The 12,121-nt window shown below is 38.8% G+C and overlaps 1 pseudogene; it reads left to right on the top strand.

Moving 5' to 3' along the window:
• The first annotated feature begins 2,143 nt into the window (after positions 1-2,143).
• Positions 2,144-11,105, top strand: LOC136131416 (NADH-ubiquinone oxidoreductase chain 5-like; annotated as a pseudogene).
• The last annotated feature ends 1,016 nt before the right edge of the window (positions 11,106-12,121 follow it).

Genomic DNA, 12,121 nt, shown 5'->3' with positions numbered 1-12,121 from the left:
TGCACACCAGGACCTAGGGTAAAAATCAGTGACTTCACAGGACCCTGTAACAGACCTACCTGCTGGTCTTGGAGGGTCTTCTGAGGAGGCAGAGGGTGATAGTGACTCACTGCAGGGACAAGGATGCAGCTGGCAGAGGTGCTGAGAATCACTCATTGGCATGAGCTGTCCTGGAGGCCACCATTTTGACACCAAAACCTGGCCTCACCAAACAGTGCTTCAGTGCTGGGACACCTCAGGCCAAACCACCAACAGGGTAGGAAGATAGCCCAACCTATCAGCCGACAGGCTGCCCAAAGTCTTCCTGAGCCCAGAGCCAACTCTAAACACACTCCTTGGCCCAACCTTGTCCACCAGAGGGACAAAAACCCAGCTCCACCCACCAGTGGGTAGGCATAAGTCCCTCCCACAGGGAAGCCTACACAAACCTCTTAGACAAGCCTCACACACCAGAGGACAGACACCAGAAGTGAGAGGAACTACAATCCTGCAGCCTGTGAGACCACAAACACAGAAAGTTAGACAAAAAGAGACAGCAGAAGAATATGTTCTAGATGAATAAACAAGATAAAATCCCAGAAGAACAATTAAATGAAGTGGAGATAGGCAATCTACTTTAAAAAAGAATTCAGAATAATAATAGTAAAGATGATGCAAAATCTCTGAAAAAGAATGGAGGTACAGACTGAGAAGGTACAGGAAATATTTAACAGAGTTAGAAGATTTAAAGAACAATCAAACGGAGATGAACAATACAATAACTGAAATGAAAAATACACTAGAAGGAATCAAAGGCAGAATAAATGAGGCAAAGAACAGATAAATGAGTTGGAAGATAGAATGATGGAAATCACTGCTGTGGAACAGAATAAAGAAAAAAGAATGAAAAGAAATGAGGACAGTATAAGAGACCTCTGGAACAATATTAAATACATCAACATTCAAATCAGAGGGGTGCCAGAAGGAGAAGAGAGAGAGATAGGGTCTGAGAAAATATGTGAAGAGTTAATAGCTGAAAAATTCCCTAAGTGCAGAGAGTCCCATACAGGATAAATCTAAGGAGGAACATGCCAAGACACGTATTAATCAAATTCACAAAAATTAAAGACAAAGAGAAAATATTAAAAGCAACAAGGGAAAAGCAATAAATAACACACAAGGGAACCACATAAGGTTATCAGCCGATTCTTTAGCAGAAACTCTGCAGGCCATAAGGGAGTGGTACAATATATTTAAAGTGATGAAAGGGAAAAACCTACAACCAAGAGTACTCTACCCAGCAAGACTCTCATTCAGATTCAACCAGGAAATAAAAAGCTTTACAGATGAGCAAAAGCTAAACCAGCACCATTAAACCAACATTACAACAGATGCTAAAGGAAATTCTCTAGGTGGAAATGAAAAGGTCATAACTGGAAACAAGAAAATTATGAATGGTAAAGCTCACCAGGAAAGGCAAGCATACAGTAAATGTAGGAAATCATCCACACACAAATATGATATCAAAACCAGCAATCATAAGAGGAGAGTACAAATGCAGATTATTGGAAATGCATTTGAAATTAAGAGACCAGCAACTTAAAACCGTCTCGTATATATTTAGACTGCTATATCAAAACTCCAAGTTAAGCACAAACCAAAACTCCACATTAGATGCACACACAAAAAGAAAAAGTAACAAAACATAACACTAAAGATAGTCATAAAATCGCAAAAGAGAACAAAAGAGGAAGGGAGGAAGACATACAAAAACAAACCCAAAGCAGGTAACAAAATGGTAATAAGAACATACATACTGGGCGGGAACTTCAAGATGGTGGAAGAGTAAGACGTGGAGATCACCTTCCTCCCCATAAATACATCAGCAATACATCCGCACGTGGAACAACTCCTACAGAACACCTACTGAACACTGGCAGAAGACCTCAGACTTCCCAAAAGGCAAGAAAATTTCCACATACCTGGGTAGGGCAACATAAAAAAGAAAAAGCAGAGACAATAGAATAGGGATGGGGCTTGCACCTCTGGGAGGGAGCTGTGAAGGAAGAAACATTTCCACTCACTAAGAAGATGCTTCACTGGTGGAAACAGGGGGTAGGTAGGGGGAAGCTTTGGAGCCACAGAGGAGAGCACAGCAATAGGTATGCAGAGGGCAAAGCAGAGAGATTCCTGCACAGAGGATCAGTCCCGACCAGCACCCTCCACACTGAGAGGCTTGTTGGCTCACCTGCTGGGACAGGTGAGGGCTGGGAGCTGAAGCTTGGGCTTTGGAGCTCAGATCCCAGAAGGAGGAATGGGGTTGGCTGCGTAAACACAGCCTAAAGGGGGTTAGTGTGCCAGAGCTAGCTGGGAGGGACTCCAGGAAAAAGTCTGGACCTGCCTAAGAGTCAAGAGATCATTGTTTCAGGGTGCGCAAGGAGAGGGGATTTCTTCCTTCCATCTGTGCCCACAGAAGGCAGAGCACCACCTAAATGAGCTCTAGAAATGGATGTAAGCAGTGGCTATCAGTTCGGACCTCAGAGATGGGCATGAAACACTAATGCTGCTGCTGCAGCCACCAAGAATCCTGTGTGCAATCACAGGTCATTATCCACACCTCTTCCGGAACCTGTGCAGCTCTCCACCATCAGGGTCCCATGTTACAGGGACAACTTCCCAGGGAGAACACAGGGTGAACCTCAGACTGTTGCTACATCATGCCAGCCTCTGCCACCACAGGGTCGCCCCAAAACACATAACCAGATGTAGCTCTGCCCACCCGAATAACAAGATCCAGCCCCACCAACCAGAACACAGACACCAGTCCCCTCCACCAGGAAGCCTACACAAGCCACAGAACTAACCTCACTCACTGGAGGCAGACACCAAAAACAATGGGAACTACAAACCTGTAGCCTGCAAACAGGAGAACCCAAACACAGTAAGTTAAACAAAAGAACAGAGAAACACACAGCATATGAAGGAGCAAGGTAAAATCCCATCAAACCAAACAAATGAAGAGGAAATAGGCAGCCTACCTGAAAAAGAATTCAGAGTAATGATAGTAAAGATGAATCAAATATTGGAAACCTACAAGAAACGTTTAACAAGGACCTAGAAAAATTAAAGAGCAAACAAACAATCATGAGCAACACAATAAACGAAATTACAAATTCTCTAGAAAGGATCAATAGCACAATAACTGAGGCAGAAGAATGGAAAAATGACCTGGCAGATAAAAGAGTGGAAAAAATATCACAGAGCAGGGCTTCCCTGGTGGGACAGTGGTTATGAATCTGCCTGCCAATGCAGGTGGCATGGGCTCCATCCCTGGCCCGGGAAGATCCCACATGCCACAGAGAAACTAAGTCCATGTGCCACAATTACTGAGCCTGAGATCTAGAGTGCATGAGCCACAACTACTGAGCCCACGTGTCACAACTATTGAAGCCTGTGCACCAGGATCCCGTGCTCTGCAATAAGAGAAGCCATGACAATGAGAAGCCTACACACCACAATGAAGAGTAAACTCCACTCACCAAAACTAGAGAAAGTCCATGCACAGCAACAAAGACCCAATACAGCCAAAAATAAAAACAAAAAACTAAACCAAAATAAAAATATACCACAGAGCAGAATAAAGAAAAAAGAATGAAGAAGTCTCAGAAACAACTGGGACAACATTAAATGCACCAACAATCAAATTATAGGGGTCCCAGAAGAAGAAGAGAAAAAGAAAGGGACAGAAAATATTTGAAGAGATTATAGTTGAAAACTTCCCTAATATGGGAAAGGAAAGAGTCAATCAAGTGCAGGAGGCACAGAGAGTCCCAACAGGAGCAATCCAAGGAGAAACATGCCAAGACATATATTAATCAAACTATCAATAATTAAATAAAAGAAAAAATATTAAAAGCAGCAAGGGAAAAGCAACAAATACCATACAAGGGAAACCCCATAAGATTAATAGCTGATCTTTCAGCAGAAAATATGTGAGGCAGAAGGGAGTGGCAGGACATATTAAAAGTGATGAAAGGGAAAAACCTACAACCAAGATTACTCTACTCAGCAAGGATCTCATTCAGATTCGATGGAGAAATTAAAACCTTAACAGACAAGCAAAAGTTAAGAGGATTCAGCACCACAAAACAAGCTTTACAACAAATACTAAAGGAACATCTCTAGGCAAGAAACACAAGAGAAGGAAAAGACCTACAAAAACAAACCCAAAACACTTAAGAAAATGGTAATAGGAACATACATATCAATAATTACCTTAAATGTAAATGGATTAAAGGCTCCCAGCAAAATACATAGACTGGCAGAATGGATACAAAAACAAGACCCATATATATTCTGTGTACAAGAGACACACTACAGGCCTAGGGACACATACAGACTGAAAGTGAGGCAATGGAAAAAGATATTACATGCAAACGGAAATCAAAAGAAAGCTGGAGTAGCAATTCTCATATCAGAAAAAATAGACTTTAAAGAGACAAAGAGGGACATTACTTAATGATCAAGGGATCAATCCAAGAAGAAGATATAACAATTGTAAATATTTATGCATCCAACATAGGAGCACCTCGATACATAAGGCAAATTCTAACAGCCATAAAAGCGGAAATTGACAGAAACACAATCATAGTAGAAGACTTTAACACCCTACTTTCACCAATGGACAGATCATCCAAAATGAAAATAAATAAGGAATCACAATCTTTAAATGATACATTAGACAAGATGGACTTAATTGATATTTATAGAACATTCCATCCCAAAACAACAGAATACACTTTCATCTCAAGTGCTCATGGAACATTCTCCAGGATAGATCATATCTTGGGTCACAAATCAAGCCTTGGTAAATTTAAGAAAATTGAAATCCTATCAAGTATCTTTTCTGACTACAATGCTATGAGACTAGGTATCAATTACAGGAAAAAATCAGGAAAAAATACAAACACATGGAGGCTAAACAATATGCTATTAAATAACCAAGAGAGTACTGAAGAATTCAAAGAGGAAATCAAAAAATACCTGGAAACAAATGACAATGACAACAAGACAACCCAGAACCTATGAAATGCAGCAAAAGCAGTTCTAAAGGGGAAGTTTATAGCAATACAATCCTGCCTCAAGAAAGAAGAAAAATCTCAAGTAAACAACTTAACCTTACACCTAAGGAAATTAGAGAAGAAGAACAAATAAACCCTAAAGTTAGCAGAAGGAAAGAAATCGTAAAGATAAGATCAGAAATAAATGAAAAAGAAATGAAGGAGACAGTATCAAAGACCAATAAAACTAAAAGCTGGTTCTTTGAGAAGGTAAACAAAATTGATAAACCACTAGCCAGACTCATCAAGAATAAAAGGGAGAAGAGTCATATCAACAGAATTAGAAAGGAAAAACGGTAAGTAACAACTGACATGGCAGAACTACAAAGAATCATGAGGGACTGCTGCAAGCAAGTATACACCAATAAAATGCACAGCCTGGAAGTAATGGACAAATTCTTAGAAATGCACAACCTTCCGAGACTGTACCAGGAAGAAATAGAAAATATAAAGAGACCTATCACAAGCGCTGAAATTGAAATTGTGATTAAAAAATCTTCCAACAAACTAAAACCCAGGACAGATGGCTTCATAGGCGAATTCTAACAAACATTTAGAGAAGAGCTAACACCTATCCGCAACAAACTCTTCCAAAATATTGCAGACGGAGGAACACTCCAAAACGCATTTTACAAGGCAGCCATCACCCTGAAACTAAAACCAGACAAAGATGCCACAAAAAAAGAAAACTACAGACCAATATCACTGATGAACATAGATGCAAAAATCCTCAACAAAATACTAGCAAACAGAATCCAGCAGTACATCAAAAGGATCATACACCATGATCAAGTGGAGTTTATCCCAGAAATGCAATGGTTACTTCAATATACACAAATGAATCAATGTGATACACCTTATTAAGAAACTGAAGGATAAAAACCATATGATCATCTCAATAGATGCAGAAAAAGCTTTTGACAAAATTCAACACCCATTAAAGATAAAAACTCTCCAGAAAGTAGGCATAGAGGGAACTTACCTCAACATAATAAAGTACATATATGACAAACCCACAGCCAACATCATCCTCAATGGTGAAAAACTGAAAGCATTTCCACTAAGATCAGGAACAAGACAAGGTTGTCCACTCTCACCACTCTTATTCAACATTGTTTTGGAAGTTTTAGCCACAGCAATCAGAGAAGAAAAGGAAATAAAAGGAATCCAAATCAGAAATGAAGAAGTAAAGATGTCACTCTTTGCAGATGACATGATACTATACATAGAGAATCCTAAAGATGCTACCAGAAAACTACTAGAGCTAATCAATGAATTTGGTAAAGTAGCAGGATACAAAATTAATGCACAGAAATCCCTTACATTCCTATACACTAATGATGAAAATTCTGAAAGCGAAGTTAAGGAAACACTCCCATTTACCATTGCAACTAAAAGAATAAAATACCCAGGAATAAACCTACCAAAGGAGACAAAAACCTGTATACAGAAAACTATAGGACACTGATGAAACAAGTTAAAGATGATACAAATAGATGGAGAGATATACCATGTTCTTGGATTGGAAGAATCAACATTGTGAAAATTACTATACTACCCAAAGCAATCTACCAGTTAAATGCAATCCCTATCAAACTACCACTGGCATTTTTCACAGAATTAGGACAAAAAATTTCACAATTTTTATGGAAACACAAAAGATCCAGAATAGCCAAAGCAATCTTGAGAAAGAAAAATGGACCTGGAGGAATCAGGCTCCCCAACTTCAAACTATGTTACAATGCTACAGTAATCAAGACTGTATGGTACCGGTGCCAAAACAGAAATACAGATCAATGGAAAAGGATAGAAAGGGCAGAGATAAACCCACGCACCTATGGTCACTTAATTTTGACAACGAGACATAATATACAATGGAGAAAAAACAGCCTCTTCAATAAGTGGTGCTGGGAAAACTGGACAGCTACATGTAAAAGAATGAAATTAGAACACACCCTAACACCATACATGAAAATAAATTTAAAATGGATTAAAGGCCTAAATGTAAGGCCAGACACTATAAAACTCTTAGAGGAAAATATAGGCAGAATACTCTATGAAAAAAATCACAGCAAGATCCTATTTGACCCACCTCTTAAAGAAAGGGAAATAAAAACAAAACTAAACAATTTGGGCCTAATGAAACATAAAACCTTTAGCACAGCAAAGGAAACCATAAACAAGATGAAAAAACAGCCCTCATAATAGGAGAAAATATTTGCAAATGAAACGACTGACAAAGGATTAATCTCCAATATATACAAGCAGCTCAATATCACAAAACCAAACCACCCAATACAAAAATGACTGGAAGACCTAGATAGACATTTCTGCAAAGAAGATATACAGATTGCTAATAAACACCTGAAATGATGTTCAACATCACAAATCATTAGAGAAATGCAAATCAAAACCACAATGAGGTATCACCTCACACAGGTCAGAATGGCCATCATCAAAATATCTACAAACAATAAATGCTGGAGAGGGTGTGGAGAAAAGGGCACCCTCTTGCACTGTTGGTGGGAATGTAAATTGATACAGTCACTAGGGAGAACAGTATGGAGGTTCCTTTAAAAACTAAAAATAGAATTACCATATGACCCAACAATTCCACTACTGGGCATATACCCGGATAAAACCATAATTCAATAAGAGATATGTACCACAACGTTCATTGCAGCACTATTTACAATAGCCAAGACATGGAAGCAACCTAAGTGTCCATTGACAGATGAATGGATAAAGAAGATATGACTCATATATACAATGGAATATTACTCAGCCATAAAAAGAAATGAAATTAAATTATTTGCTGTGAGGTGGATGGACCTAGATTCTGTCACACAGAGTGAAGTAAGTCAGAAAGAGAAAAACAAATACCATATTCTAACACATATATATGGAATCTAAGAAAAAAAAAAAGGTTCTGATGAACCTAGGGGCAAGACAAGAATAAAGATGCAGACATAGAGAATGGACTTGAGGGCATGGGGCAGGGGAAGGGTAAGCTGGGACGAAGTGAGAGAGTGGCATTGACATATATACACTATCAAATGTAAAACAGATAGCTAGTGGGAAGCAGCCGCATAGCACAGGGAGATTAGCTCAGTGCTTTGTGACCACCTGGAGGGTTGGGATAGGGCGGGTGGGAGAAAGACACAAGGAGGGGATATGGGGATATATGTATACGTATAGATGATTCACTTTATTATACAGCAGAAACTAACACAACATTGTAGAGCAATTATACTCCAATAAAAATGTTAAAAAAAAAAAGGAAAGCACATAATGTTAAGTTGTCCCTCTATAGGTGTGACTTGAATATTTTATTAAAGTGGTGACCACCAGAATTTTCCATTGTAAAGGTATATTTTTCCTTTGTGATACCTAAGAATACATAGAATATTGACATAGATGATTGAGGGTTTGAAAGGACCTATTAAATATCATCCCCATGTTGCATCCTAGTTCTGTGCTAATGGTAAATAGCCCAGGGAGAACCATATTCAACTGTTGTTTTTTACCTGTTCAATAACAATCAGACTGATTCTACCCTATGTCTTGGACTATAAAACCCCTGGAACTCCAAAGGAAGTTTGCTAGGTCTCTTACCTACTGGCACTTGTCACAAATGTCTACATGAATAGATTCTACCAATGTGATGGGTTCCCATGATATATGGAAAGCTGCAGAAGGATGGAGACAGTACCGATTGACAAACGAACAGATATGAGTGTTTGCAGTGGAATACCTCACTTTCCACAGTCTAGTCAGTCACTTGGAGGGAGTAGGGCTTTTGTGGGCCACAGTGGCAGAAGACCCACAACAGCACTGCATAATCTTTGAATTACAGGTTTGGTAGAATTACCTTGAAGCTGAAAATCCAGCTAAATTAAATTTTTGAAAAATTTCAGAGTAAAGACTGACAAGATCTGATATACATTTTAGATATGGCTTTAGATTGAAAGAGGGGAAAATAAATGGTAAGTACTATTTATTTAAATACTAAATAGTATTTAGTAAGTAGTAAATACTAAATAGTATATACTAAATACTAAATCCCCATGCCTAACAATATAGCTTTTTCAGGCTTTTAAAGGATAGTACCTATCCATTGGTCTTAGGAGCCAATAAATTGGTGCAACTCCAAATAAAAGTAATTTTTTTTTTTTTTGCTCTGGTCACACTTCTAATACTAATAATCATCTTTTGCTCTGGTCACACTTCTAATACTAATAATCATCCCAATTATAAAAACTAACACAGATTTCTACAAAAGTGACAAATGTCCATCATATGTAAAAAATACTGTCTCGTGCTTTTATTACCAGCCTAGTTCCAACAATAATATTCCTCCACACAAGCCAAGAAATAATTATTTCAAAGTGACATTGAATCACTGTCCAAACCCTTCACTTAAAACTTAGCTTCAAAATAGAACACTTCTCAATAATATTCGTACCAGTAGCATTATCTGTTACATGGTCCGTTACGGAGTCCTCAATATGGTACATACACCTAAACCCTTACATTAATTGGTTCTTCAAGTACCTACTCCTCTGCCTCATCACCATGTTAATCCTTGTTACTGCCAATAACCTCTTCCAGCTTTTTATTGGATGGGAGGTGGTTGGAATTATGTCCTTCCTATTCAGTGGGTATGCTATGGACAAGCAGACGCAAACAAAGCTGCTCTCCAAGCAATCTTATATAACCGCATTGGGGATATCAGGTTCATTATGTCAATTACATGATTCCTGTTTAACTCAAACACATGACACCTGCAACAATTTTTTATACTCGACCTAAATCCCTCAAACCTCCCCTTATAGGACTCGTACTAGCTGCAGCCAATCAGCCCAACTTGGACTTCACCCCTGACTCCCCTCAACAATAGAGGACCTCACCCCTGTATCAGCCTTACTCCACTCAAGCACAATAGTTGTGGCAGGGATCTTCCTACTTATTCAATTTTACCCCTTAACAGAAAACAACAAATTTATTCAAGCAATAGTGCTATGCTTAGGAGCCCTCACCACCCTATTCACAGCTATATGCGCTCTTAACAAAAATGACATTAAAAAACTTGTTGCTTTCTCCACTTCAAGCCAATTAGGCCTAATAATGGTAAAAATCGGCATCAACCAACCCTATCTAGCATTCTTACACATCTGCACACATGCATTTTTTAAGGCCATACTATTCATATGCTCTGGATCCATTATTCACAGCTTGAATGATGAACAAGATATTCGAAAAATAGGAGGCCTATTCAAGGCTTTACCTTTCACCACAACAGTCCTTATTATCGGGTGTCTGGCATTGACAGGAATGCCTTTCCTCACCGGCTTCTATTCTAAAGACTTGATCGTTGAAGCTGCTAACATGTCTTATACCAATGCCTGAGCCCTGTTAATAACTCTAATTGCCACCTCCCTCACAGCTATCTGTAGTACCTGCATTATCTTCTTTGCCTGACTAGGACAACTTGCTTCTCTCCCCTAACCTCCATCAACGAAAACAACCCCCTCTTAATTAACTCCATCAAATGCCTACTAATTGGAAGTGTCTTTGCTGGATTCATTATCTCCAACAACGTCCCCCCAACAACAGACCCCCTAATAACCATACCCTTACATCTAGAACTAACTGCTCTTGCAGTAACCATCCTAGGCTTTGTATCTGCACTCAAAATTAACCTTAACACACAAAACTTAAAATTCATCTATCCCTCAAATACCCTTAAATTCTTTAGTCTCAGGATATTTCCCCACCATCATGCACTGTCTACTTCCTTACCTAAACCTATTAGTAAGCCCAAAATCAGCATCCTCCCTTTTGGACTTAATCTGATTAGAAAACATTTTACCAAAAACCACATCCCTTATTCAACTAAAGTTCTCTACACTAATCTCAAGCCAAAATGGCCTTATCAAACTATACCTCCTATCATTCCTTATTACTCTCACCCTTAGCGTGCTTTTATTGAATTACCACAAGTAATCTCCATAATAACCACAACACCAATAAGCAGCGACCAATCAGCCTCCTCACTAAAAAAGCCAGAGTCACCAGTATCATAAATAACTCCATCTCCCAACCCTTTGAACTTAAACACAACTTCCACCTCCTCATCCTTTAAAATATAAAATACCATTAAAAAAATCTATTATCAGCCCTGAAAGAAATGCCCCCAAGACAGTCTTATTAGAAACCCAAACCTCAGGATACTGCTCAGTGGCCATAGCCATTCTATAGCCAAACACAACTAATATCCCCCCTAAACAAATAAAAAACACTATCAAACCTAAAAATGAACTACCAAAGTTCAACACGATCCCGCATCCACCCAACACCACCACTCACAATCAACCCAAAGTCCCCATAAATAGCTGAAGGTTTTGAAGAAACCCCCACAAAACTGATCACAAAAATAACACTTAAAATAAATACAATATGTCATTATCATTCTCACATGTGTTCCAGCCATGACCAATGACATGAAAAATAATCGTTGTCATTCAACTATAAGAACACCAATGACTGAAAAACACACCCACTAATAAAAATCATCAGCAATACATTTATTGACCTCCCAACCCCATCAAACATTTCATCATGATGGAATTTTGGCTCTCGACTAGGCATTTGCCTGACCCTACAAATCCTAACAAACAGGCATATTCCTAGCAATACACTACACACCAGACACAGCAACTGTCTTCTCATCAGTAGCAGACATCTGTCAAGATGTTAACTATGGCCGAATCATTTGATATATACACGCAAACAGAGTTTCCATATTCTTTATCTGCCTTTACATTCACGTAGGACATGGCCTATATTATGAGTCCTATACCTTTCTAGAAACATGAAACATCCAAATTATTCTACTGTTTACAGTTATAGCTACTGCATTTATAGGCTATGTACTACCATGAGGACAAATGTCATTCTGAGGGTCAGCAGTCATTACAAACCTGCTCTCAGCAATACCATACATTGGCACCACTCTTGTT

The sequence above is a fragment of the Phocoena phocoena genome, chromosome 11, assembly GCF_963924675.1.
Source record: "Phocoena phocoena chromosome 11, mPhoPho1.1, whole genome shotgun sequence".
In the NCBI taxonomy this organism is placed as follows: Eukaryota; Metazoa; Chordata; class Mammalia; order Artiodactyla; family Phocoenidae; genus Phocoena; species Phocoena phocoena.
This window is presented reverse-complemented; position numbering and strand designations above follow the sequence as displayed.